This window comes from Mustela nivalis (assembly GCF_964662115.1).
Source record: "Mustela nivalis genome assembly, chromosome: 8".
In the NCBI taxonomy this organism is placed as follows: Eukaryota; Metazoa; Chordata; class Mammalia; order Carnivora; family Mustelidae; genus Mustela; species Mustela nivalis.
In genome coordinates, this window is record NC_139027.1 from 1,358,827 (window position 1) to 1,381,613 (window position 22,787).

The window sequence follows — 22,787 nt, forward strand, 5'->3', positions numbered from 1 at the left end:
AAAACATACGACCTGGTTGTTTTAGTGGACAAAAACGGGAACAGATGCTTCAGCAAAGAAGATTTATGGATGGAAAATGCAGACATGAAAAGCCGGCCAACATCATTAGTCATCAGGGAAATGCAACGTAAAACCGCATTTGGACAGCCTGTCCACCGACCACAGCGGCTGCATTTCGATGACAGATCACCCGCGGCGCTGCCAAGGATGGAGGTCAACCGGGGATCAGGAACCCTGTCGCGGGACGCACCACGGGGGCCAGCTGGGGAGCTGTTCGGTGCTTCTTGTAAAGTTAAACATACGTTTACCACAAGGCCCAGGATCCTCCTTCGAGGCAAGTGAGTAACGCAGGCTGTGATCACACAGAACCCGTGTAAGACGCTCGTGGCGGGTTTATTCATACTGAAATAAGGAGGAGCCCAAAGGCCCGTCCGCAGTGCTGTCCACGCACACAGTGGACCCAGCTCAGCAGCTCCCATGCGCCACGCTCCGGGGAAGGCGCCGGACCGAGCGGCTACAGACCGATGCAGGTACCGGGACATTCCGAAGAGCACAGGGACGGAGACCAGATGTACGGCTGTCAGAACTGGGGGGGGGCGGGCTGACTCCAGGGGGACGCCCAGGGCATCGGGGGGACGATGGCTTCTTTGAGGGGACTATGACGGCGGCCACACAGCTGTGCATCGGTCAGAAATAGGCGAATGAACGCTGATGAAGCACACAAATGTAAAAACTCACTCTTCGGAAAGGAAACAGATCTTACAGATGTCTGCATGTGAGCAACAACAACCGGCTAACAAAACCCAAAGGGGAACCCTGTGCCCATGACCACAGAGGGGCTCGTGCCCGCGCTGGGGGCACTCTAGCAGCCAGACGAATGGGGTAAGTGGGGAGCGGAGACGCGTGCAAGCAGGCGGGCCGGTAGCAGCGAGCTTGGGCTGTGGGCGGGCCGTGGGGAGCCGCAGTGCTGGGCAGGAAGTGGCCCCGGGGACGCAGGGCGGGGATGGGGCTGGCTTTAGGCCAGGCCCAGGAGGGCCTTCAGTGGGGGCCTCTGGAGCCTGACATCTTTCCGCATGACCTCTGAGCCTATCCAAATTCTCTTGCTCTTTCGCATCCAAACTTGGGCTGAAGCTGGCGATGTGCTCCCCTCCTAAACGGGGTCACGTGGTCTGTCTTCTCACGGCTGCCTGGCATTTCCAGATAGTTTCAGTGGTGGCTGCACCGTAACAACAGGAGAACGACCCTTTACGGATACGTCACCCACAACACACTGAGCGGACGTGGCTTGCCTTCAGGGAAGCAGAACTTTGGGAACCCAAACAAGGCCTTGCTCCCGGGTCCCCAGGCCTCCTTCCATCAGGCTGTGCCAAGTCTCCACAAAGTACGAGAACCACCTATCCTCACCGAATCGCTTTCTCAAGAACCGGGGCGGACTAGGTCGTCTGCCCTGCTATTCAAAGACCACTTCAGAGGAATTTAGTTCCAAGAACTGGAATTCAGTTCCAAGAATAAGTTTATTTTTGTACATGGATCCGTTTGGTTCTGTGTTTCATTTTTCCCTCTATACTGTAGTCTACTGAGAGATGAAATTTCTCGTCTGAAGGTAAAAATAAGCATATGTCATCATCCCTCTGAACAAGGGGGCCCTTAAACAGGGAACATGCCGAGAGAGCTGAAAGCCAGGCCCGGCCAGGCTCAGACCCAGAAGGGAGGCCCCAGCCCGGGTTCCTGTAGCCGGCGGACCCCTGGGGGCAAGCAGTGAGCAAGCACAGGCTCTCGGCCCTCCAGGTGGCTGGCCGGGAGGGACGGGCACCCCAGCCAGCTCCAGGGAGTGGAAGGGCCGTAGCCTGGACCAAGCATCTGCCTGTGCCCTCAGAGAGCTTCTGAGCTGGCTGGTCGCCGTCAGGTCCCAGGCGCTGGCCCAGGCACACCAGGTGGCCCCCCAGTCCTTTGGATCCAAAGGGCCACGTGCAGAGGGATGGCCCCTGTGACCAAAGCTAATCTCTGTGATGCAAGCACGTGGAGCCCCTGCTGCTGAGCCACTTAAACGTTCTCAAACATCCCGAGGCCTAAAGGGAGAGCCGGTTACAGCTGGCACCGGGCGGGGGCTGGGGAGTCATCCCAGCACCCCCACCCCCTCCCTTTGAGGAGACTTGGAGGACAGCCACACCCATCGCAGGGACTCTGGGACCTCCCGCTCCTCCTGGCTTCTCCTTTCCCCGCAGCCCCGCTCCCCCGCCGTACGCCGTCACTCGCTTCACGAACCGCCACAAATGAAGGCAGACGGGGGTGGGGGGAGGGAAGTCGGGGGCTCCCGCCTCAGCCCAGGACGGATCCCGCGCTGGGGCAAAGACCGGCGTTCTCTGCCGGAGGCATCCGTCAAGGTGCGGCATGTCAGCGGCTTCGTGAGGCTTACTGACCCCGGGGTCGCCCCGCAGCCGGGTTTCAAGGCTACGTACGCATCGTGTCGTGGGGCGGGAAAGCCCGCGCCTGGCCCGTGCACACAGGGGACCAGACGAGACGGCCTCCAGGTACAAGACGAATGCCACGGCCCTCACGAGTGCGTCCTGCGAGTCAGCCCAGCTCTTGCTACAGCGGGTCTCACTTGAGGAAACCTCATGTCATTTCTTCCAGGGCAATCCCTTTGCTGTCCTGCCCTCATCCCCCGTCACACGCCCAGAGGAAGAGGAACCAGGGGCACCTTGGGGCACCTTCCTGGTGACCAGCATCCCGCAGGGGGGGCTCAAATGTGACAGGGAAATGCAGACGGCACGTCCCCTCGCCGAGGACGGCCAGCAGGAGTGACGGACTAAGTGCTTTTCGTGGAAGAGACCCCCGGCCCTGCCCAGTGCCATTCCAAAATGCGCTTTACGCACAACAGCTGGGTTTCCGGCTGCCGGCAGCGAAGGCGGATCGCCGCTTACTTCGGCCGAACCCGCTCTGCCATCTCCAGCCCCGCGCTTGGCTTCCGTTCTCTGGCTGGTTCCAGGGCAGCAGATCAGGATTCCCTTTCTTTCACAACAAGACAAAAATTAGTCTATACACAGCAGGAAAGGGAGACAAATGAGAACGTGCTGTCTTCTTCATCGAAGGGGAGAGGGAGCGAGTTCAGACGTGCCCCTGAGAAAACCGTGTGCACGGGGCAGGGCCGCGCGCGTCCTTCTGAGGCGGCTTTGCACACTGCTCGGCGGCCGGGGCAGGGGCTCCGCCGCCCTGACACTCGGAAGAGCTAATGCGGCTCCCCTGCCTGAGCTCCTGCTTTCAGGACATTCAAGAGCAGATGAACAGACAGAAAGCTGAGGTTTTATTGAACCTAACTTATTCACTTCTCCCGAATCTGGGCCACGATCACCAACATCAGTTATGACCGGAGTGATACGACAGGAGGGGAGATCGCACGAAGCCCCCGGATGAAGACAGGATTCTGGTGCATTTTTGTAACCCGAGAAAGCCGCTGGGGAGCGAGAGCCCAGAGCCGGGAGGGCTGGCTCAACGGGTCTGTTCCGCTGCGCCTTCCTTCCCGAGGCTTCTTCTCCCCTTTACCTCCACAAGTCAGGCCGTGACTACACCAGTCACCCGTGACAATGGCAACAGCCTCCAGCGAGTCCTGTTTTTCCCAGGCAATCCTAAGCAGCCACAGAGCAGTGTGCCTCCCACTCCCTGGCCGCCAGCACCCCCATGCTCTGGCTGCAGCTCCTGGGCCCGCCGCACCCCCGCCCACACCCCATGGCCTCTCCAAATATTGCCACCTGCCAGCCGATCAGCATCTTTCACCTTTTTTGATACCCTTGGGATTTTACCTCTCCTGTCATCCTACACAGGATTAAATACCTGTCCAGCACTCTGAAGAAAAACCAGAGCTGGACTGTAAACCATCCAGAGAAAAGCACATTTCATTCGGGAGTAAAAGAGAAGAAAACCGACATCAGTATAAACCCAGGCTCATCTCCAAACGCAGCAGGGCGAGCAGGGACCCACGGCCAAGGAGCACGGCAGGGTCGCTGGACTGGAGCCCACTCGGAGAAAGCACTGGGGCCGAAGGGGGCTTGGGGATGCGGCCTGGCCAGCTTCCGCGGGTCAGATGCGGGGTTTGGGGGGATTCCAGCCAAAGCCGCCTCGCCAGATCCTTGCTGAAAGCGGACGATGCAGAGATGAACACAGAAGCCAGGAAGTCAAGGCCCAGGTGAGAAGTCCAGGGAATCGGGCCCAAAGTCTGGTCCAGAGAATCTCTGTCACCAGACTGAGTGCCCAGGGACAGGGACCACACCATGGTCCTTGTCCCCGTCCAGTGTCTGTGAAGGCCTGGAGTACCAGCTACAGGACCCGTGAGCAGAGCTGAGACCACACGGGGATGCGTTCTGAGCCTTGTCCCCGGCTTCTCACAGCCCTACTCCCAGGCACCCAGCAGCGTGAGGCCAAGGCACCTGCTCTCTGGGGCCCAAGGCCCAGCTCCCCCCGGAGCTGGGCGGCCATGCTGCTGGAGACCGGGCACCAGAGGACTGTCGTGGCCATGAGTGGACCCACACTAGTGTGCCACCACCTTGACTGGGGGCGGGGGACGCTGAGAGCAGGATCGGGTGGAGGTGGCAGAGGTCTCGCCAGCTGGCCGCCGGGGCCAGGAAGTCGGTCAGGACAAGCCTGCCTCCCAGCCAGCAGGTACGTGCACGTCTGTCTGCTCGGCCCAGTGACTGCAGAACACAAGCCAAAGCCATGCTGGCAGGAGTAGGGGGAGAGCCTGGTCGTTGAGATCTGGGGGGAACTCTCCTTGCCAAGCGGGCCACGGTGCACACAATGTCATGGGAGCCCAGCCCAGCACAGAGAAGCTCCGGGTGGCGCTCTGTCGGGGGTCCAGAACTGCCACAGCCAGTGTCCCCCTTCATCTCCACCGTATGGCCTGGATGGACAGTGGGGCGGCGGTCATCGGGGTCCCCAGGGTCCGTCGTGGTAAGAGCTGGTTCAGCAGCTACCATTCCTTGGGGTCGACGTCGGGCCGGGCACCCCCTTCTCGGCTATATGACATAAGGCTGAGGACATACTGACAGACAGTGCTATCTTCATTTCACACGGGAAGACTGAGGCTCAGGACGTGAGTCATTTGCCACAGCGATGCCGGGGGTGACAGCAGAGTGGACCCCAAGCTCCGCACAGCCCCCCTGAACACGTGGCCTGGGGGGGACCCCTGGCAACCCCATGGCAGGCAGAGTGGCCGTCCCACCGGTGCCATGAAAGGGCCACCTCCAGAATCCCACAAGGAAGTGGAAAATCCAACTAAACAGAAGAACCCTAAAAAACAAGGGCCATCCCCAAGTCCAGCCCCCTTTCCCCTCCGCGACGGTCCTTGTGCTGGGACAGGTTCTGGATTCTTCTCGAGCCCAGTGCCCTCCCGTGCCACTGTGTGTCTGCCGTGCAATGGGGAACATGCTCCAGGCGAAGGGCCTCGCGAATCAGCCAACGAGGTCGAGCAGAACAGCTCCTCTGAAAGGCTGGGCTGTAGGGCACTTGGGCCACCGGCTGCAGACACAGCACGAAGGGAGAGAGGTTCGGGAAGGTGCCCTGTGGCCTTCCCCAGCTCAGGAGCACGCAGGGGGCGTCCCTGTCTTCGGGAGGTAATTTAATTGTCCAGGCTCCCGTCCAAGTCTCGACAGGATGACTGCTTTATGGTGCCCTATAATGGATTCCACCCCGCGCGGCAATACATCACTGCGTGAGCCACACGCGCCCTTCACCCTCGCGGGTTTCTCGGCGCATCCAGTGCCTTCACTTCCTGAGACGACCCCAGCAAGCCGGAGTTTAAGCAAGGCAGTAAGTCACGTTCATGTTTCTTCAGTTTCATCACACCCGCCATCGTGCTGTTTCAAAAGGAGTGCGCAGCACGGCTTGTCAACAAGGATGCCTGAAGGTCACACAGACATAGCCCCCACGGACGCAGGAGGAAGGAAGCCTGACTCCCCGGAAGGCACCTGCCCCAGGAGCTCCAGCCCCTCCCCATCTCCTCCGCTCCTCTGAGGTGAGGTCCACACTGACTTCGAGGGCACACGTGTCTGTGAACCCTCCATTCCAGTCAGCACTTTGCAGAGCGGTGACTGTGACTCACCGGGCATGGGAGCTCTGAGCATCAGCTCTGGGACCTTCCTGATTCTGCAGGGACCTGCCTGGGCTGCAGGGAGGCCCGAGGCCACTAAAGCAGCAGAGCCTCAGGTTCTGCTCCCAATTCCTGCTCCTCCCACCACCGCTGCAGGGATGCAGGACCCCAAACGCCAGATTCTGCCCCCGGGATGTGTAGGTCCTTCACGGACATCCCTCCTCCGTAGTTCTGTACAAGCAGACAGCCCCGTGAGCCTTCCCAGGCAGGACGATGTTTTCTTAGTTTATACGCCCAGTACTTGGTATACCACAGCAATCAGGCAAGAAAAAGAAATAAAAGGCATCCAGACTGGAAAAGAAGAGGTTGAAATGGTCTCTGTTTGCAGATGATACAATATTATACGTAGAAAACCCTGAAGACTCGGGCAAACACCTGCTCGAACTGATCAATCCAGTGACGTCGTAAAATCAGATCAGCGGGCAAAAATCAGCTGCATTTCTCTCTCTACAATGAAAACAAACTCTCCAAAAAAGAAATTAGGAAAACAATCCCATTTACAACAGTATCAAAAAGAATAATAAACTTAGGAATACATTTAACCAAGGAGGTAAAAGCTCAAGACACAGGAAACTATGACACTGATGAAATCAAAGACAACGCCAACATGTGGAAAGGTTTGTGAATTGGAAGCCTTCGCATTCTAGAAAGGTCTATGCTACCCAAACGACCTACAGGGTCGAGGGACTCCCTCTAGAAAGCAGTGCAGTGGCGCTTTTCTCGAAAATAAAAAAGACAATCCCAAGATTCAGTGGGGCTTGCAAGTCCGAGAATGGCCAAAGCCCTGCCGAGCCAGAGCAGAGCCGGAGACAGCACAGGTCCCAGCTCAGAACCACGCCACAAAGTCACAGTGACCAAAACGGTGTGACGCTGAGGCTCACAAAGAAAGTCACTCCTGCTCCTCAGGAAGCCTGCTTGAGATCCCCCCGCCCCTGCCCCGCCCCTCACTCACACTTTCCTGCTTGCGTGGACACACGTGCATGGGGTCACTTGCTCTCTCTCAAATAAATAAATAGATCTTTTTTCTTTTTTTTTAAGATTCTATTTATTTATTTGACAGAGAGAGAGAGATGACAAGTAGGCAGAGAGGTAGGCAGAGAGAGGGGAAGCAGGCTCCCCACTGAGCAGAGAGCCTGATGTGGGGCTTGATCCCAGGACCCTGAGATCATGACCTGAGCGGAAGGCAAGGGCTTAACCCACTGAGCCACCCAGGCCCCTAAATAAATAAATCTTAAAAAAAAAAAAAGGACTCATAAAACACTGGGACAGAAATAAACCCAAATGCATATGGTCAGCTAATCTTTGGCCAAGTCTCCAAAGACACACGATCAGTAAAGTTGTCTCTTCAATTGTCGGTGTTGGGAAAACTGGGTATTTACATGCAAAAATACGAAATTAGACTCTTACCTTGCACTGCTCACAGAAATTAATTTGAAGCACATTAAAGACCTGAAATTGTAAAAACCTACATGAAAACATAGGGAAGAAGATCCTTGATGCTGATTTTGGCAATGATTTTTTTTTTAAGATTTTTATTTATTTGAGAGGCAAAGATCATAAGGTCGCAGAGCGGCAGGCAGAGAGGAAGGGAAGCAGGCTCCCCGCCAAGCAGAGAGCCTGATGCGGGGCTCGATCCCAGGTCCCTGAGATCTTGACCTGAGTCAAAGGCAGAGGCTTCCACCCACTGAGCCAACCAGGCGCCCCGGCAATGATTTTTTAATATGACTCCAAATGCACAAGCAACAAAAGCAAAAATAAGCAAATGGCGCTACCTCACACTTTACATAAAGCTTCCACAGCACGAGAGGAAGCATCAGTAAAGCGAAAAGGCAGCCCAGAGTGGGACTGCATGTGGACAAACCATGTCCCTGAGAAGGGACGACATTAAGGATCTATAAGCAACTCACACAACTCAGCAGCAGACAGACAGACAAGCCGGACGAAACAAAGAACAGATGACCTGACGTAAAGATCAGTCAGATAACCTGATGTAAAAGTACCTGAGGACAGATTTCCCAAAGGAGGACACAGACAGGTCCAGCAGGCATGCGAGAAGGTCCTCCCCGTCGCTCATCGTCAGGGAAATGCCACTGAAAGCCACAGTGAGATGTCACTTCACAACTCAGGGTGGACATTATCAGAAAGACCGAAAAGACAACAGGTGTTGGCAAGAAGGTGCAGGAGGAAAATCCTCGTGGGAATGCAACTGCTGTGGGGAAGGATATGGTGGCGTCTCAGTCAGAAACAGCCTCTGGTCCGCAATCCCCCCTCTGGGTATCCATCCAAGGAAGGGAGCCCGGGGTCTTGGAGAGGTTTCTGCCCTCCCAGGTGCAGAGCGGCCATATTCACAACCGGATGGATGGACGGACGGACGGACAGATGGATGGATGGATGGATGGACGGACGGATGGACGGACGGATGGATGGACGGATGGATGGATGGATGGACGGACGGATGGATGGGTGGATGGATGGTTGGACGGATGGATGGACGGACGGATGGACGGACGGATGGATGGACGGATGGATGGATGGATGGACGGACGGATGGACGGACGGATGGACGGACGGATGGACAGATGGATGGATGGATGGACGGACGGACGGATGGACAGATGGATGGATGGATGGACGGACGGACGGATGGACGGATGGACGGATGGATGGTTGGATGGATGGACGGATGGATGGATGGACGGACGGATGGATGGGTGGATGGATGGTTGGATGGATGGATGGACGGACGGATGGACGGATGGATGGACGGACGGATGGACGGATGGACGGACGGATGGACGGACGGATGGACGGACGGACGGATGGATGGATGGAGAAACTGTGCTACACACTTGTGGGGGGACATTATTCAGCCCTAAAAGAGAAGATAATCCCACCATTGTGACAGCACGGAGGGCCCTGGAGGACATGGCGCCCGCCAAAATACGCCAGACCCTGAAAGACAAGTACATAAGCAGCTCGCTCAGCGGCGGAATCTCGAACAGTCCAGCCGCGGTACGGAGAGAAGAGGCCGCGGAGGACTCGGGGACAGGGACGAGGAAGCGCCGGTCCGGGGTGACAGACGGCAGGTCTGCGGGGGGAGAGCGTTCTAGAGACCCACTGGGCAGCTCCGAGCCCACTCAGACGGTGGGGGGTGAGCAGCAGTGTGGGGGGGTGAGAAATGCGTTTATGGCCCTGATGGGAGGTGCCGGTCTCAGGGGCGCGCACTCATCCCCTACCGCACCCCGCTGCATCCGTTACAAACACGCAGCTTTCCCCGGCCGCGTTTCAATCAAGAGCGTCAACAAAACAAGGGAACGTAAGTCAGACGGCCGTCCTTCCTTCCATACTTTGGTCTCAACCCTCTGAATATCAGCCAAGAGACGAGATAACCATTCTCTATATTAAAATGGGGATGAAGTCCAAGTCCAGACTGAAGTCAGACACCTGCTCAGTCCTGAACGACGTGGGCCACGTGGACACACACAGAGACATCCACAGCCCTTTCTCCCAACACAGGCCTGACCCTGCTGCTGGTCAGCTGTGTGCCCTGTGCCACGCCGTCACCGCCCGGTCCAGCCTGTGCATCCTGGTTCCCAGCGGCCCTTTCCAGGGGAGACGGGCTGGGGGTGGTGTGCAATGCTGAAGGCTCAGGGCGGCAAGACACAGAGAGGGCGCACCGGTAAAACCGGGACGCCGGGCCACTTCTGTCCACCACGCTGGCTCGTGTATCCCTGCCAGCCAGCTCTGACCCGGGGCTGCATGCCCAGGGGAAGGGCGTGTGGCCAGGCCGCCACACTCGACTCCTGTCTTTGCCTTGACCTCACCAACTGGGGGCCCCTGGCAAACCCACCGGCCTCTCAAGGTCTGGACCCACCTGCTTAACTGTGAAGCCAGACACGTAGTCCGTGCCCCTGGGACGCCTGAGCGTTAAGTGGGATGGTGCGTGCCTTGATGCCTGGGGTCCCATCCCCGTCCTCCCCTGGCTTCGATCTGCAGGTCTCCTGCTCGTTTGGAGTCACTGTGCCGTGTCTCAGCTCTTCTCAGAAAGCAAGAGGTCCCTTTCATGAGCCCTCACGGATGAAAACCATCAGGACAGACACATTCTGTCCTCCAGGATGTTGAACAAGACGCCCTTCCCACTTGGAGCAAAGAGTCCCAGACTCAGCTTGGAGCTCCTCCGCGGGCATCGGGGGAGGCAGATGCTCCCCTGTCCCGCAGGCTCGCCGGCCCAGCGTGTGGAGGCGGGCCGCCTCTCCGCTGTGTCTGCAGACTGGAGCAGCCCGGCCTCCTGCCCATGCTGCCCGGGCCCCCCAGGGCTGTGAGTCTTCCCTGCCGCGACCTGGGAGGCTCCCCTGCTCTGGAGAGAACGTGGAGACCGCGTGCTCACTGGGGCACGAGACCACCCGGACCCTTTCTGGAAAAGGGGTTTCTGCGCGCAATGGCAGTGGCTCCTGGGTGCGGGCCGCTCCCCAGGGCAGGGGCCGAGCCCGCTTCCCCAGTTCACAACCTCGCCGGGGCTTCTCCTTGGCCAGCAGCTCCTTCAACATCCTGACCCCAAGTTCCGTGTATTCCATATCAGACCTTCCACATCGTCACCCCACCGCATCAGCCCCGTAGGAAACCGGGTACAGTGCGTCGAGGCAGCCTCCTCAGGAAACATGGAGGTGACCCCACAGGCCAGAGATCACCTGGAGCTTCCCCCGTGGGCCTCAGTCCACAGAGAAGTACACCTTCTGTTGCTGACTGGCCTCGGTGGCCAACAAGCTGCGTAAATTTATTTACACCCACTTCCCAGGAGACAAGGCTGAGGCAGACAAGCTTAGTGACTCTGTCTTGGTCCTGGGGCCTAGCAGGTGGCAGAACCAGGTCTAAGCCATGTCACAGAGCTCCATCCTTCTGCTCTGTGTCTCCCGCAAGCCGGCCAGGAGGGCTGGGTTGGGGGCTGGGGGTGACCAGGATGCCCCACCATCTCCCTAGCTTGAGCTTGTCCCTCCACAGCATCTGAGCCCCGTATGACCTAAGGCACCACATCGTCCACATGGGTTTCTCATGTATCCACAGAGAGTGGACAGCTGAGCTCATAACGCCGCCCAGTACTGACCCTCACCCTGCCCCAGCCAGGGCCACTCCATCATCCCGCACCCTGGACAGGTCGGAGGGGCTAAAATCCTGGCTTCCCGGGGACAGCAGGGCGCGGCCAGAGAGATGCTGAGCCCGGCCCACCTCCACGGAGACCAGTGCCCAGGAGACTGAGGTATGCCCTGGCGGGCCCTCCATCTGCCTGGCCGGTGGGTCTGGTCCGCATTCTGCGTTCACAAGCGCCCGGAGCGGTCTGACACGGGTCGGCCTGGAGAGCGGCGACCACGCGAGTCCTTCAGAAACAGAGAGGGAGCAAACAGCTTACGGAGTGCGGCGACCACGCGAGTCCTTCAGAAACAGAGAGGGAGCAAACAGCTTACGGAGTGCGGCGACCACGCGAGTCCTTCAGAAACAGAGAGGGAGCAAACAGCTTACGGAGTGCGGCCGCCGCTGAGCCTTCCGGGTGTCGGGCAGCATAGCCCGCACCTTCCGGAGGGACACATATGTGTCCCCAGGAAGCTACCACCTGGCATGGGGACATTGCCCGAACTCTCCACGTTCTAGTCGAGGGGCCCAACCGTGGCCCACCTCCAGCTGCAGAACCACACCGACTCCAGGCCCCAAATGATGCTCATCGGGGGAGGGATGACGGACAACGGTCACCACGACTGAGGCACTGGCCAGGCACGTGTGAGCTGCTCCCGGGCTGGGGAAGCAGGTGCATGCTGCACTGTAAGGTCATCCAAGGTCATTCTGGAGTCTGGGCCTACTTGGGTGAGCCAGGGGAGAGCAGGCCCCCGCCAGCCGGGGTTCTGTCGGGCAGCAAGCGAGGGACCCACGCGGGGGGCTGGCCTGAGCACCGGCGCGTGCCCGCGGCTGCTCTGTGGTCGTCTTCATCTCATTAAGAATTAAACACCATGGATCCTTCCCCATGGCCACCTGCGGTCGCTCCCGACACTCATGCGCACAAACAGACCCAATGGCTGTCCGCGGCGCCTCAGGGGGATGGGGAGGCCGCCAGGCTCTGGAACCGGCCTCCGGGATGCCTGTGCCTCGGTGTGGGAAATGCGTGGAGGCACCCAGACCTGGTCAGGGCCCCGGGGCAGGGGCGGAGGGGCTGCTGGCTCTGGGCTCTCTGGGGCAGGCCTCGGGGCACCTGGCCAAGAGCCCCCAGGACAGGCTCGGAAGCCTCAGTAGGAGTCAGTGGAGCTTCCCGAGGTGCACATGCAGGCCAAGGGGACAAGGAGCTTGATCTGTGCCGCCCAGCCAGGAAGCAGCGAAGAGACAGAGCGCCAGGAGGCAGGAGCCACCAGAGAGAGACCCTCGCCACCCTGGGTGACCACCCAAGGCACCGCTGCTCGGACTGCTTGTGAGCCCGTGTCCCCTGAGCCGCCTCTTCTCCTGGTACACGGAGAACTACTGAGCCCCCATGTCAGCCGGCTGGCAGGCTGCCCTGTCCACATATCCGCGAGCGGAGACCCGGCAGTACCGGCCCCACGCCATGCCTCACACGGCTCAGGAGCCGCCTCGTGTGTTACTGCCTTAGAACAGAGAGTCTGACAGTAACACAGCCCACGTGGCATTGTGACATGTCCCTCCTGCTTGCGACACACCCCTTCCCATGGTGACAGACGAGTCCCTGAGCCCAGGAGCGTGCTGGGCAGTGGCCTCTGTCCTCAAGGAGCTCACACGGTGCTAGAGGACGGGACACATCCTAGTAAAAGACGGAAGGACTGCCCGGAATGAGGGCCACGGGGCCGCCGGAGAGAGGGACCACTTCCCGGGCAGGGCCAGCCGGAAGCGCTTGCTCAAGCCGTGATCTGATCTGAGCAGCCACACCTCGCAGGCCTGTCCCAAGACGCCTGTGCACACAGCCGGGACGCCAGGAGACACATTCTGGACACCAATGAGGCCAATGCAAGGACCGCTGCCACTAGATATGTCAGCTTGGACCGTGTCTGACAAACGCTCATTGCAGGCTGAGATCTGGGGCAGACATGCCGGAGGCCACACTTGAACCCAGAACTCTGTCCTCTGGTGACCTCGGGAGCTGAGCACGTGTGGCCGACCCAGCCCACCCGCCCGAGACGGCGCCCCCGCCCACGGCCGTGCTCTCCCGGCGAAGGCAGCGTGAGCCCCACCAGGTAACAGGAGAAAGGCAGTTCTGACACCACCGTCGCCCACATGCTCATTAGGCAGGAAGACACAACGGGGCGTGAATTATTAGGTAATAACTCATGCCGAGAAGCAATTTTAGACACAAAAGTTGAAGGATTCATCATTATCATATATTCACTTCTATTTTTCTTTTTTACGCTGTAAAAAAATCACGTCTAAATCTCCTAGAACCGTCACAGCTGCATCAAGGAGTGGAGCGGGCCGTCCACTTCGACAGCTCAAAGGAAACCAGCTGCAGAGCAGGGGCGGCTCCGCGAGCTCCTTACCCCGGGCTGCTTCTGCTGCTGAGGGGTGATGATAGACACCGGTTCCTTATTGCTACTGAACGACAAAACCGCCGTGGGAGAAAGCTGCCCAGCCAACAGGCCCCTAAGGGCCAGGTGCGCCTGCAGCCAAGCCCCACCCCTAGGCCGGGATGCCCTGTGCTGGACGGCGGGCACAGGGGCCCGGGGGTCACTGTGTTGGGACAACACTGGCTGGCGCTCAGGAAGCCTCCCCTCTGCCACAGACCGTGGCCCTGGGAAGCAGTTTGCGTCCCTGGTCCCCGAGAACCAGCCCTGAGGCCACAGCGGGGCTGGGGGGCGGCACCAGGCTCCCTCCGGCAGGGAGGATTTGCCCACGCTCCCACTGCGTGCCACAGATGCCGCTAAGCCTGGGGACCCAGCCGTCTCCAGAGTGCCCCAATCTCCCACCGTGGCACTGACCTTCCGAGGGGATGTCGGCCAGCACAGGTGTGTCAACGCCCTCGGAAGGCAGGTGAGCCCCCAGGTGAGCCCCGGCCGGCGTGCTGGGCTCCCACCCAGCCCTCCAGCTGCCCAGGAGGTGGGGCTGGAGGGCTTCGGCTGCAGAGTCCCCGAACCTGGGGTCCTCGGCTGTGGGACCAGGACTCACCCCTGCACCTCGCCGGCTCCCTCTGCACCAGGCAGCTGTGAGGCAGGCACACGAACGTCATGGGCCGTGGCTCCTGCAGACGGAGCAGCTCACGGCGCTGCTCCCGTGACTCTGCGTGAGGCCCGCGCACTCCGTGCATCTGCCTCCGCTCAGCCCTGACGTCGGCGTGCACCGCCGCTGAGAAGAAGGCGCCCGTATCATCTCACCAATTGTGGAGACCCTAACCTCAACAACAGGGGCGCTGCTGACGGGAAACGCCGGCGGCCAGGGCCGCACGGAAACTGGACCTTCTGCTCGATTTGTCTAGGAACCCAAAACGGTTTTAAAAGTTAAAAAATTTTAATTAAATATCTATTAATTTTTTAAAACCACACACACACAAACTTGCAAAAGAAAAAAAAAAGAAAGAAAGAAAATGGACTGGCCTTGGGTTCTGCCCCCAGGACGTCAGGCTCTTGAAGGCACTGCCCCAGCTCAGGGCTCACCAAGCCCCGCATGGCAGAGGGTCACACGCCCACGGGCTCTGGGATCTGAAAGGCCCCCTCCCTGCTGAGGTGTGCGGGCCACAGGGAGGAGGGAAGGAGCCACCGCGGGCGGGTGGTCAGGCTCCCCCTCACGCTCCCCCGTGTAGGTGCAGCCCACCGCACTGCCCCAGAACAGCAGGGGCACCTCTCCTGGTGCCACGTCTGCTTCCAAAGCAAGGTGCATAGAGGCCACGGCCCTGTTTTCAGGCCCCCACAATGAGGCTGAGTCCAAGCTGCCCCCCCCCCCACCGGAGACTCGCCAGGAAGTTCCGTGCAGCCCCTGCGGGAGCAAGGCTGCCCTGGGCTGGCCCGACACGAACCCTGTTCCAGGTTCCGGGTTCTGGGTTCCGAGTTCCAGGTTCCAGGTGGGTTTAGACACCAGTTCCCAAACGCCTGTTTGGCCCCAAACAGCGGGCCAGCCCCCGGAGTGGGAACGAGGCAGGATCTGGGTTTGTACAGGCCCATCCCCACACTGCGTTCTTTGTATGGAAAAACCCTGCCCACACGCGTGCTGCGGCTCAGGAGGACGACTGTAACAGAGACCGCGCGGCTGCGACGGGGCAGTTGGCGGCAGACGCCTGCACTGAGGCACCCCAAGCACGCAGGGGGATGCGGGGCTTGGGCTCCAGGGGCACCATCACAGCCCACGATGGGTGTCGGCACAGAGCCTGGTAGGCCCAAGCCCACAGCACACCTGACTCTGCGCGGGCCTGTTACGATCTCAGCCCACAGACTAGGGCCTCAGGGTCACCGCAGCTCAGGGGTGGGACTACGCCCCCCCCCCAGAGCCCCGACAGACGAGGAAAGAGGCCACCACGCCACGAGGCAGCCCGGCACCCAGGTGCGGCCTGTGGGTTCCCTGGAGCCCACTGCATCAAGCCCAGCCTTGGACGAGGCCACACCCCCCCAACAAAGCCCCATCCCAGAGCAGCCACGAGCGGACGCGGCTGGTGGGCACGTTGCCCCAGAAGGTGGTTTGTCCCCAGCGCTCGGACAGCCATTGCCTTGGCACTATCACAACCCCCCGTGAAGGACCATAGCCGTGAGCGCCGGGGGGCAGCCGGAGCTCCACGGGCCCAGGGGACTTCTCCGAGACGCCACAGCTCACAGCAGTCCAGTCTCAATTCAAACCTGTTTCTTCCAGACAGCACGGGCCCACGTCCCTTCCCCGGGGGCCCCGCCGAGGCTCCTCCACCCGCCTCTTCGGGACGCGCCTCCCTGGGGCAGAGCGGCCGTGGCTCAGCGGCAAGCCTCCGCCACCGCGGGCGCCCCGCGCTCTTCTGCTGTCCGCGTGAACTGCCTTGAGTGCTTTTCACAACAGCCGATCGCTACAGGCCCCAAAAGTGTCCTGCTCTCTGAGCGAAGCACAAAGCCACCCCAGAGACTCCCCCATCCCTGTCCTCAGTGGACTCCACACCCACGGCTGATGCTTATGAAACGACGTGTGTGGTGTGGTGTCTGGGGGTCCGAACCCGGAGGGCCCAGAACACGCTGCTCTAACAGCCAGGGGAGTCGACGTCCGCCCTGACCTTGAGGAACACCACCGACCAGGAGTGGGAAGTTTCGGATTCTCAACACGGGTATGTCCCTCATCAGTCTCTGCGAGGAGCTGCCAGGCCTGTACAGAAAGAACCAGGAATTATTGGCCCCACTTGGTCCTCAATCACTGCAGGGCTGGCAGCCCTGCCAGAACGCACCGGAGGGCCGGATGCGCGGTCCGGGGGTGGGGGCCGGGATGTGCGGGGCGGGGGTGCCCGGATGCACAGAAAGACTGGGATGCACGCTGGGGGGCAGGACGCTCGGCGGGGGTGGAGGGGGTAATGCACGGTGCCCCCGGGATGCAGGGCACAGGGAGCCCCAGCATCAGCCCACAGACTGCTGACCCCACGCGAGCACAGGCGCTCACCTCACCCCACAGCCCTGCCTCTCCCTCCTGTCTCCAGGCCCCCGCGGCCCCCGGGCTGCTGCTGGGGTCCTCAGGCACTGCCCCTCGGGAGGCCTGCAGACGCACGCCCGGCCCGCCCGCAGGTGGACGCGAGCCGCTCCCTCCCAGGAAGAAGGAGGGAACCAGGAGGGGCCCTTCAGTGCGGTCGCACGAGCCCCCAGCAGCCCTCCAGCCACCGCACCAGATCACCGGGGCCCCGCAGCTGTCAGGAAATCCTGCTGGGGGCTGCTGATTCTCAGGCGTCCCTTCTCTGTCCTCTCCTGCTTCCAGGGTGGAACTGTGTCCCCCACCTGAATTCCCGTGTTGAAGCCCTAGCCCTCCATGTGACGGCTTAGGAAGTGATGCAGTCGTGAGCGTGGCCCCAGGTCAGGGGACAGGTGGCCTGTGACAGAGGCCCCACCCAGTGCTTCCCCCTCTGCCGTGAGGACGCAGCAAGCCAGGAACCTGGTCATCACCAGACCTCAGTCACGCTGGCACCAGATCTCAGACTCCAGGCCCCCAGAACCTTGTGAAATAGACACCTACTGTTTACGCTACCCATGGTGAGCTGCTGTGCTCCGGCAGCCACAGGCAGAGACGCTGGGAAGGTGTCTGGCCTGCCCCGCACCCAGAGGACCCGTCACAGTTCAGGGCGCCCGCTGTCTACAGCCCCCACCCCCGGCCCGGAGACCGTGCTGAGATGACGGCGCCTGACACTGGACCACGATCCCCACCACAGGCAACAGGCAGCCACAGATGAAAACCCGCCCTCTTCCTGGGGCGCCTGGGTGGCTCAGTGGGTTAAGCCTCTGCCTTCGGCTCAGGTCGTGATCCCAGGGTCCTGCCCCTTGCTGCTCGCACCCAATCTGGCTCCGGCATCGTCCGTTCCAGGCGCCCTCGCCCCGCCCTCGCCCGCCACCTCACTGCTCCTCAGGGAAGAGCTTGTGCACCACATGCAGCCACGCACGTCTGCAAGGCCCAAGGACGGCAGCCGGGGAGCCCGCGGGCCCCGCACACACCCACGCCTGCCCCCTCCCGCCGCACCCACCCCGCGCGCACCCTAGCCACTGGCTCAGCCCGGCTCCACCTTCTGCCTGGACGGTTCCCCATGGGCGGTGATGCTGGTGGGGGAGGTCTTCAGGAGACGGGATCATCACCCCAACTCGGGGCCCATCTCTGTCACTGACAGCAGAGTGAAGAGGTCCGTGAACGCGTCTGCGACGCCCGATAAAGGGTCTACACGGAGCACAGAAGCCGACTTGCCGGGACTCTGTGGATTTTCTCCTGGAAGCGCAGGAGCCCGGAAAGTTCTAAGTGGCATCTGCAGCTTGTGTGCGCGCGGCCACGGCCCGGGCTCAGCTGTCCCTCTGCCCTCCCTCCTGCTGACCCAGGGGACACACCTTGCGACGCGCCCTTCTCGGGGCAGAGTGGCCTGGCCGGGCCTCCTGCGCCCTGCATCTGTGAGCCCCACCCCGTCCGGGTTAGCTCCTGAAAGCGCCCAGCGCCTCCCTCGGCAGCCGCCGGCTCAAAGGCACCATGTGCTCTTCCTCGAGTGGTTCTCATCGCAGGACTCGGGACGTGGCGGGGGACCAGAGACTCTTCCCGCCTCTCGCCCACCCGGCTGGGGATGCTCCTGCCCTGAGCCCCTGCCACACCCAGCCCGAGCTCCACGCAGCCCCGTCGTGTGCTGTCGAGTGCGATTCTGTCTGTCCCGTCTGGGGAGCGAGCACCTGCGTGAGCACAGACACATCCACGTGGCTGCAGCACACGTGTGACTGCGGTGTGCAGACCCCGCACGGCCGTGGAGGCCCCGCCTATGGCTGAGCCCAGGCCCGGCGGCCCGGAGGAAGGAGGACCAGGACCCCGATCCTGGGGGCTCACAGCCCCCAGGCAAACACACGGGCACCCCACGCGCTGGGCTAGAACTCAGACCTGTGCCGAGGGAGAACCCTAGGACTGAGCTCATCCTATCAGGGCCATGTGACAGGCGCCCCAAACAATTGTGGGGGCCAGTCTGGGTCACGCCAGGGATGCAAGCTCGGCGGGGACAGTAACTGCCACAAGGCCTGGGAGGGGGACCCTCGCCCTCCCCTGTGGGATGTGCGTGCCGCGGCCTGCAGAGTGGACAGCAAGGACCACGATGGGGACACGGATGAAACAGCTTCTAATCCGCCAAGGGGACTGCTGCTCCTCCTGCCGGGGAGCGTTCAAAAAGAAACGTGACCAGGGCAGCAAGCGTCAGGGTCCACGGGAGCCGCTACCCCACCACCAGCCCACCCCCAGCCTGCCAGGAGGGGGGCCCTGCCCCCTGCCCTCCCCACCCCCACCTCTGCTGCAGAGCGGCTCCCTCAGGACCACCAGCACCAGCTTCTTTGGCTACAACCGTTGTCCTTTCTTCGTTTGCTTGCTGACCTCCCCAGGGCCGAGGCCCCACGACCCTCTCCTGACAGGAGCGTCCGTGCTCCCCGCGCCGCGCCGGAGTCCCATACCATGCGGGAGCTGCGGCGGCCTGGCCCCGCCCTTGCGTGTGCTTGCTGCTGGAGGGAGGGGCCCCAGGCCCCGGCGGGTCCTTCATCTCCGCCTCCCGCACCGGGGCACGCAGCAGCAACTCGGTGTGTGCTGGCTGGGTCGTCTCGAGGAAGCCACACCCCCAGCCACGGTGCCACGACTCTTTGAACACAGGTCGGGCAGAGGCACCTGAGAAGGGGTGTGGGGAGCCCCGCACCAAGCCAGTTTCCCTGCACGGCGGGCAGCACAAGGGTCGGTACTGCTGGAAGGGCTCAGGGGCTCCCCAGGGCTGGGCGCCCAGCCAAGAACTGCCGGCTCGGCCTGCACGTCGGTGAGCGGGGGAAGCGAGAGCTGCCCCACAGCCACGCACGAGCAGGGGAGCCCGACACCGGCAGCAGCAGGGCCGCTGGCTCCCCCCTGAGAAGATGCCAGGAGCCTTGTGGGCCCGACTTGGTGGTGGGTCGGGGAAGTGTCTGAAGGAGGGGACCCTGGAGCCGGTTTTCCGAGAATGAGCAGAGAGTTGTGCCAGGCGGAGGAGGAAAAGCGTGCCGGAAGACGAGGCCATGCGGCCTGGCCAGCGGTCTGTGCAGCCTGGGGGCCCGGCAGCGTTCACGCAGCGCGCCCCTTGCCACGGGGACGCAAGACGTGGGTGGGTAGGCGGGGGGGCTCAGGGCACAGACACCGATGCTCAGTGGTGGACTGACGGATGAACAGCCGGTGGTGTGACCGCACACAGGCCAGCACCTCCGATCAGCCCGTCGGCTGTGTCCCTGGGAAGCCCCCAGGCTCTGGACCCGAACCCATCACCGTCCTCATTGCCTTCTCCAGGGACCGCAGAGCGCAGGACAGTCGTGCTGCACGGGGGTCAGGGACGAGCTGCCCCCCCCATTCTGGTGTGCCTCGAAGGCCCTCTGCCGTTAAAGAGGACCGCGCAGAAGCCAAAGGAGGCCCGTGTCGGCCCAGGACCGGAGGGAGTGACGTCTGTCTTGACTCACAGGCTCTGCTTCCCGTCTGCACGCGGGGCCCTGGATCGGGCCTGAGAAGCCGCTCCCTCTGCAACGGGCCTCTCTGCGGCTTCCGGTGCTTGAGAGCGATTAAGAGCAAACATTTTTTCACGAGTTTCACAAAGATGGGGGCTGTGTCCACAGCGGCATTTCAGTCCCAGCGAGTACTTCATCTCGAGGCAGACCATCAGCTTTGGGGCACTGACCGCTCTTCTCCACAGAGACGATGTACGGCGGAGCCCAGGGGACTAGGAGCCCCTTCCCAACGCGGCGGCTCGGGCCGGCAACCTCCACGCTGCCGGGCCGATGCGCTCTGCCCCCGAGGGCCCCAGGTGACACCGGATGGCCGACGGGTCCTCTCCTGAACGCTTGCTCCCCTTGGCTTCCAGAACACCCCATGCGGCGGGTCACTCGTGCCTCCCCCTGCGCCCCTCCTCTCTCCCTGGCAGGCCCCTGCCTCCTCGGCTTCCTGCCAGGGCTTGGCCCCGATCTTCCCAGCACCGACTCCACGGTGGGCAGGCCGGGGTGGCCCGCACCACCTTGGCGATGGCAGTAGACGCCTCTCCCCACACACCCAGCCTAGACCCCTCCCTGGAGCTCAGCTCAAACATCCATACGCTGCTTGAGGTGGCTGCTGGGCTCACGGGCGTGTCAACCACGCAGCCCACACCCAGCTGCTCGGCTCCCTCACCCCCCACCCTGCAACCGCCCTAGTCGCTCTGACCAAACCTGGCCTTCGCCGGGGCCTTCCCTTGCCGCATACCTACTTCTAATCTGTCTACACATCCCACGGCCCCACCTGACCCAGCCTGAAACCAAGCACCTCCGGCCTCTCGGCCGCCTGCCGACCCCTCAATGGCACCTCGACTGGTGCCTCCTGCGTCCCTGCGCTGCACCTGCAGCAAGCCGCCCAGGTGGCCTCGAAATCACAAGTCCCAGGAGCCACGGCACCTGGGACGGCCGAGGTGGCTCCGCCAGGCCTCTCAGGGGCTGGCTCCCTACGGGGGGCAGGGAGAGGCCAGCACAGACAACCGATGTGGCCACGAGCCTTCTTCTTCACTCCTCCCCCAGCACCCCTGCTGGACGTATGTGGGCCTTCCGGTTCTGGCTGAAGAACTTCCATGGAGCGGAGACTTTCCTGCCTTCAGGGAAACAAAGGCTTGTGTCCTCGCACCCCAGCTCCCCCCACCCCCAGCGATTTTGTGTGGGCAGCAAGGACAGCGGCAGCCACAGGGGCTCACAGCAGCCAACACTCGGGAAGGGGCCCTTCACCTCTGACAGCCCAGAGGGGGGGTCCCCCGCAGGAGCACTCGCTGCAGCCGTGGCCTCCCCCCACGGGCCCAGAGCAGTGCCGCCGCGCAGGGGCAGCAGAGCCCGTCTGTGGCCGGGTGCTGATGCGGGGAGCGCAGTGGCCGGGCAGCCCCGGGAAGGAGTCAGGTGAGAGCATCCATCAGCAGCTCTGGACGCCCCCATGACAGACACTGAGACTGGTGCCACCCGATAGTCCAGAAATCGCCCCGCACGCACGGGGCTGGCAGACGTCAGACACAGAAGCGAAGCAAGTCAGTGCGGGAAGGTTCCTAACACGGGGCCGGAAGACTCGGAGGGCGCCGTGCGACAAAGTCTCGTGAGCAGAACCTCACACCTTATTGAAAAGAATCAGATCCAAACATAAAATCTAAAACTAGGAAGCCTTCAGAAGAAAATGAAGGGTGAGCTGGACCTCAACAAAGCCTGAAGCCCGGGCTCTCGGGAGACGCGCGAAGGAAGCGGAGACATGAAAGCCGGGGGGAGGCGTCTGCCCACCGTGTGCCCGACACAGGGCTCGCACTCGGAGCACGGGAGAGCGCACAGTCGCTAGTCCTTAAATACACAATAATTAATGGTCAATTTCACTTAAAAAAAAAAAAAAAAAAGTGGGCTAGGGGCACATCCAACTCTCGATATTGGCCCAGATCGTGACCTCGGGGTTGTAAGAGCCAGTCCCGTGTCGGGCCGTGCTGGGCTGGAGCCTGCCAGTCCCGTGTCGGGCCGTGCTGGGCTGGAACCCGCCAGTCCCGTGTCGGGCCGTGCTGGGCTGGAGCCCGCCAGTCCTGCTGCTCCGCTTTCTTTCTCCCTCCCCCTCTAATATGAACAAACAAAATCTTAAAAAAAAAATTCTCTCTTCCTCCTTCTGCTCATGCACACTCTCTCTCCCTCTCTGAAAAAGAAAGAAAAGAAAAGAGCTTCAGCAAAGAGGACCCGTGGACGGACAGTAAGTACGCACACAATCGCTCCTCAGCATCCGCTGTGGCGGGAGCGCGAATGAGCCCTGCAGCGGCCACGCACCTGGAGGCCGAGGGTGGAGGGGCGGGGGGCGGGGGGTGGAGAGAAGAAGCAGCTCAGGGGGAGCGCCCGCACTGCCCAGCCCAGCAGCACACCACCAAGTGGACGCAAAGGCAGGTGTCCACACGCTTTCTTTGTGAAAGGTCAGAGGGTAGCCATGCTCAACACTGGGGGCCCGCACAGTCCCTGCTGCAGCTGCTGAGCTCTGCGGC